Consider the following 6,089-nt stretch of genomic DNA (forward strand, 5'->3'; position numbering starts at 1 on the left):
ACTTGAGTCCTAAATTCTGATCATGTGGCAGCTCTGATTGTTTTAGAGAAGTAGTAGCTAGAGAATTCAGAAAAGCTAAGTGTGGACCAAAATTGGTGTACCAATTGTGGAGCAGCAAAATCTAGCCATAGATGTTGTTATGGGTCCCACTTAGGTTTCATAAACCCCACTCCTATCAAATACTGTGGTGGAAAGAAGGTGGGCCAATTTATTGGTCCGCCCCCAGCACTTCCGGAAGAGAATTGTTGCTTATCCACCTGTCCTTCCAGGATAAAATGTCCTTGCCATAATGGATAATCAATATAAAATTTTCACTTACTATGCCAGTAATATCAGCAATTCCTCTCTAGCAGGAAAAGTCATAAGACTGATTAACCCAACAAGAGAAATCAGTTCCATATTTATTGACGATGATTCTGTACCAAAATTTGTTTTTCTCCACCCCGAATCTCCAGCACCATTTTCCAACATAGAGATTAAGTTCATCATGTTAAGGCTTCAGACTCAGAATCCACCTCTCCAGTACCATTTGTCAACATTGAAACTTGTTTACGAAGTATAAACATTTATCTTTTGGAACTTCGTAAATACGACATCAACATAATATTTGTATTTAGTTACTTGATTATGTGTAAGATATAGGAATGTTTGAATATCTTTTGAATGACCAATACAAGATGAAAATGTAAAACCTATCTTAACTTGTTGAGATTTGAGGTATAACCGGTCATAGTCTATACTAAGTAGCATGTTGTAATCGGTCATAAGCTACTTTGTGAAGCATGGTGTTACCGGTCACAGGCTATATTGGGAAGTTAGTTGTAATCGGTCACAAACTACCTTTTGGAAGCAAGGTGTAACCGATCACAAGCTACCTCTGGGAAGAAAGGTGTAACCAGTCACAACCTATTTTTGGAAGCATGGTATAACCGATCGCAACTTACATTGTGAGTCATGGTAGAACACATCCCAAGGAGCAAAACCGAATTTCCAATATTCACATATCTCTTTATGTTTTATGTGAAGCTTTGAATTAGGGTTTGCTGAGAAACTTCTAGATATTTGAACATGTACATAACTCTTATCATTAATTGTTCAAAGATATTCCTTGATACGCAAGGGGATCCCATACCGAAAAATTGAAAAGGCATTTAATTATGATTTTCATAATATATTTTTTAATTACCAACAATTAAAGCATATCCTCTGGAAAATATTATTAGTCAATGTGCTAGACTAATAATAAAAGTTTTCTAAGGGAGTTTTCGAAAATATTGTTTGGTAATTAATTGGAAATTGGAAAACCAAAATTAGGTACTTTAATGAATATCTGGAGAACACTACACCAAATTCCTGGATTAGTAACAGAAATTCGTAACGGCTTATGGGCCGTTACAAAATTACCGTTACAAATGGTCGTTATAAAAATTTTGTAGCAGGCTGCATCCGTTACTAATTTTAAAAAAAAATAATAACAGAGCTAGGACGTTACGAAATGTTTTATAGGCGTGCCAGTCACACGCTTGGTCGCACTTGGTCGTAACACCTTTAGAATGTACGTGTGCCATTCACATGCGTGGCTTTTAGCCTTTCATCTACACCGTTTATGCCTAAGATAATATCTCTACCCTTCATTTTATTATCGAGATGCATCTCAATCATAAAAACCCTAGATTTTATTCCCACTGTATCTTGCATCTCTATCTCTTTCCTTGCGCCTCATCGTCCCTCTTCCTCTTTATCGCTCACTCTCTCTCTCAATCTCACCCAAAAGAGCAAAGAAACAGATACTCCTCTCCTTCAATTCTGATTTTCTTTACAATCCTTCTCCTTGTTTCTACACAGAGCAAACATAAATCAATAGATTTTATTCCCAAACTGATACTCTTCGATTACTAAAAGAAAAAAACCCTAGTTATATCTTTCACGCCGCACCTCGCATACTCTCTTTCATTCTGGTTTCCAGAGACCTAGAAAAGCTTAGACGTTTCATCACTTTCTTCGATCTACAATCATATACTTCGATCTATAAAATAATTTCTTTCTTACCGTGATAATCGAAGAAGAGTACAACAGAAATCAGTGAAGATATTTTGATTAAAAGCTATTCTTCCATTTGGAATTAGTAGATTTCTAAAGGGTAATTCTCAGTATTGCTTAATTAAAAGTTATTGTCAGTATATCTTTATGTGGATTTTTAAACCTAGTTTTGTTTAAACTTCTTGAATAATTAGGGGTTTTGTTGTTTTCAGATTTTGGTTTTGAAGGAGAAGTTTATGTTTTTCCTTCAATTACTGCACTAGTTGATAATCTAATTGATAGTGTTGGTGCTGAAGCAGGGCATGTAATAGCAACTACCGTGTGGCTTGTATGATACTATGGATATGCTGTAGTAGGTGAGATTTCAAAGAGCTTGTATTTTTGCTGAGTTTGTGCTTTAATGTCCAGTGTGTTGGATGTTTTAACTTAAGATGTTATAAGATTGATAATTGATCAAGAAACATATAATTAGAGATGGTTGTCTTTTAAATATAAAAAGTGTTGACCTTATAAAACGGTTCATAATTTGTCAGCTGGCACATTGAAATGTGCCATACTAATATGGGGATATCCAATTTACATAAAGTATGCATAAACCCCATCCATTCAGCTTTGGAGTTATGTTTAACCATACAGGGGAGTTAGGACCTCAATCACAAATATGTGCTTACAAACTCAGATCTTTAGGATTGTAACTGTATCTATGATTGCTCAACTGTTATCTATTTAGTAGGGGTGTGATGCTTTGTGCAAGATTGTTTGTATATATGTTTGTTGCCTACATTCTCTGAGAATGGTTTGAAGACACTTACGGAGGCTTTTGATTAGTGATTAGTTTCGCATCTGGTTTTTTTATCACTGAAAATGGTTGTACTAGAGTACCAAGCCTCCTAGCCTTTGTTATATGAGCCTATATATGCAATTGTTAGCTGTTAAAGAGCACAGTCTATGAGAAAATAACAGATAAAAAGTTAATAGATGTGTAGGAAACTCCTGATACTGTGATACATACATGTAGACCTTGTGAACTGGAGATTCTTGAGTTGTTACTGTGAAGTATTCTGTTTTGTACTTCTATGTAATTGTGAACGTTTCTGACCCCTTTACTTTGCTCTCTCCTAAATTGATGGTGTAGAGGGTGGTGGTGGTAAAGGAACTTGGGGAAAGCTACATGATATGATGGTGAGTGGCATCTCTATAGGAATGATCCAAACTATGACAGTGGAGAGGTAATTCATTTTCACGCTTTATACAAATTCCCATGCCCTTATGTGCGCATTTCTGTTTTTTACCTTCTTAGGAGCTCTGCTTGTGTATTTCGTACCATTTGAGATAATATTTAAATGCCTTTTATTCTCATGCAAAGGATGGCAGATTTACCTTTTCAAGGTTTCATATGGCCATAGTATTTCGACTCAAAATATTGTTCTACGTTAAATCTTTCTGGAATAGTACCTTGTACTGATCTTAAGACTCCTTTCTCAAACTTCAAAAACCATATCAGCTTGTCGGTTCTGCCATTTCTGATCCTTTGGATGATTACAAGAAAGTTGTTGCTGGCCTTATATAGGAATACATCAGCACTGGTGAGTACAAGTGGCAGCCACTGACCTGAAAGACCTTGGCACAAGCGAATATCACCCATACTTTGTTAAGAGATTGGTATCCATGGCCATGGACATACATGACAAGGAAAAGGAGATGGCTTCTGTTCTGCTGTCAGCTCTCTACGCAGATGTAATCATCTTAGTGCATATCAGTCAAGGATTTGTTCTGCTTCTTGAGGCTGTTGATGACCTGGTGGTAGACATATTAGATGCAGTTGATGTCCGCTCTCTTTTTGTTGCCCAAGCAGTGGTAGATGACATCCTTCCTCCATCCTTCCTTAGCAAAGCCAAGAAGGTTCTCCCAGAATCCTCCAAAGGGATCCACCAAGTTATTCAGACTGCTGAAAAAGAGCTACCTTTCAGCTCCTCATCATGCAGAATTTGTGGATAAAGGATGGGTCAATCGAGGAAGGTCAGGACTTAAATAATTGGTTAGTACTTGGATTGATTATGTGATGTTGAAGTTAATGTCATTGAAATGTTTTTATTTTACTTTGCAGAATATTATGTGTCAGTCTAGACTTTAGTCATATTCTTTTCCTTTTTATTTGTGCTGGCTCAAAAATTCTGAAGTGATTTTTGTTTTCTTGCAGGTTTTCAGTTTGATTTTTCATTTGACTGGATGGATTTGGAGTATCTGCAATGCCCAACGATTTCTCCTCCCTCAAGCACTCTTATAAGTAACCTCGTATTACAATGACTTCCTTTTGATATTGTGCCATTTTAGGTTTGAACATATCTTTTCGTCTTTGATTGTTTTTCTTGGGTAGTCTCCTCAACATGTATCTCCACACTTACTTAGTGTTGCCTTTCTGTTTCTGATTAGAGTATGGTTGGAGCAGTTGAGGCGAAAGTGTTGCAGATTTGATATAAAAACAGTAGCAATAGAAGACAAATTGTGTACCTTCTAAATTACCCGGTAAGTACTTAACTGTAATTTTAGTACTCATTGTGTGGATTTTATTTGATTCATGGAGACACTTATCATGTAGTTCTGTGGATTTACTATAGGGTACAAAAAACTGCAGCGGTGGGATGATTCTCTCAAGGCGTGCACTGCCAAAGAATCTCAGGAAGCCAGTTTGGATGTTACATGTCATTCTTACCCTACCGGTCACCGTTTGAGATCGTATCTGTTGATACATGAAAAATAACATCCCTTAGAGGGATGGGGATGCCCCAAAGAGTAGGGATAAAACTTGGGTCAAGACGTAGGAGCTTGGGGACTAAACCCAAGCCCACATAAAAGATATCCATAAAAGGTGGAAGGACAAAGGAGGAATTAACAAAAAAGGAAGAGGTTATGTTAAGGAATGTCATTAGTGGTAATTAAGAAGGTTTAGAACATGTGGCATGATGTCATAAAAAAGAGGTTTTTATAAAAGCCTATATAAGGAAGGACAAGGTACAATGGAAAGACAACTCTCTCTCTTACTATTATTGGTATTGTGAGGTCATGTGCAATAATTAGGACGGGTAGAACCTAAATCGAAATTTGGGTATTAACATTTGGCGACCACACCCGGAGGCTCGTGCCTAATTCACAATGACCCATACAGAAGGCGCTAACTCAGGCGCAGCCGAAAACCCAAGCATACCCATGCTTAACCCAGAAGGAGAGAGAGTTGGTATAGTGACAGACCCGATTACGCAAGCGAATAAATCAAGTGCTCCGCGTGAAGGAGATAAACAACAAGAGAGCGAGGAAGCATCACCCACTCAGCCCTCCCTCGAGGTGATGCAAAAAGAATTGGAAGAGCATGTACGAAGGGAGCGAGAGCTGAAAAAACTCATGAAGATGGCCAGCGCGGGAAAAACGTCAAAGAAACAACACAAGACGCGGAAGAAGAAGTAGAAGCCGAACCAATGGCTATGATGCAAGAGGCGATTGCAAGATACCTAGAAGCGAATTACAGAATTGTGAAGCAAGACAATTACAACTTCATGACGAGCCCTTACTCCTCGGAAATCATAGAATACCAGTACCCGGAGTATTATACTTCACCGAAATTCAAAGTCTATAGTGGACAAGGTAACGCGAGAGAACACCTAAGTCGATTCCTGTCTACAATGAACGATCGCGCGGCAGATGAAAAGCTATGTCTGAGAGAGTTCCCGAAGTCATTGACTGATACGGCATTCACCTGGTACGACAACCTCAAGCCAAGAAGTGTACATTCATTGTCCGCCATGTTGACACTTTTCCTCAGGAAGTTCTATTCAGCAAAAAGAAAGGTCACAACCATAATCTTGAGCAAGTGCAATCAGCGCCTAGGCGAAGAGATAGGAAAATACATCGCCCGGTTTCGCCTGCTCACTCTCGATTACCATGAAGATGTTAAAGAGGAAGCACTAGTAGAAATTTGCGTTCGAGGAATGACCCCATCCTTCAAAAAGAATCTGGTGAACTTCCGCTTCCCCACGTTCGTAGATTTAGAGGAG

At 38.2% G+C, this 6,089-nt stretch overlaps 1 long non-coding RNA gene across 4 annotated transcripts; it reads left to right on the plus strand.

Annotated features, from left to right (window-relative positions):
- The first annotated feature begins 1,729 nt into the window (after positions 1–1,729).
- On the plus strand, positions 1,730–5,111 carry LOC113304892. Of its 4 annotated transcripts, none has more exons than XR_003338471.1 (7): positions 1,730–2,140; positions 2,253–2,396; positions 3,176–3,269; positions 3,545–4,078; positions 4,241–4,374; positions 4,474–4,566; positions 4,659–5,111. It is a non-coding gene; the product is annotated as an uncharacterized LOC113304892 (long non-coding RNA). The 4 variants fall into 4 exon arrangements; XR_003338469.1 differs by having other exon boundaries at positions 3,611–4,078; XR_003338472.1 differs by having other exon boundaries at positions 3,611–4,059.
- The last annotated feature ends 978 nt before the right edge of the window (positions 5,112–6,089 follow it).

Source organism: Papaver somniferum, chromosome 8 (assembly GCF_003573695.1).
Source record: "Papaver somniferum cultivar HN1 chromosome 8, ASM357369v1, whole genome shotgun sequence".
Classification (NCBI taxonomy): domain Eukaryota; kingdom Viridiplantae; phylum Streptophyta; class Magnoliopsida; order Ranunculales; family Papaveraceae; genus Papaver; species Papaver somniferum.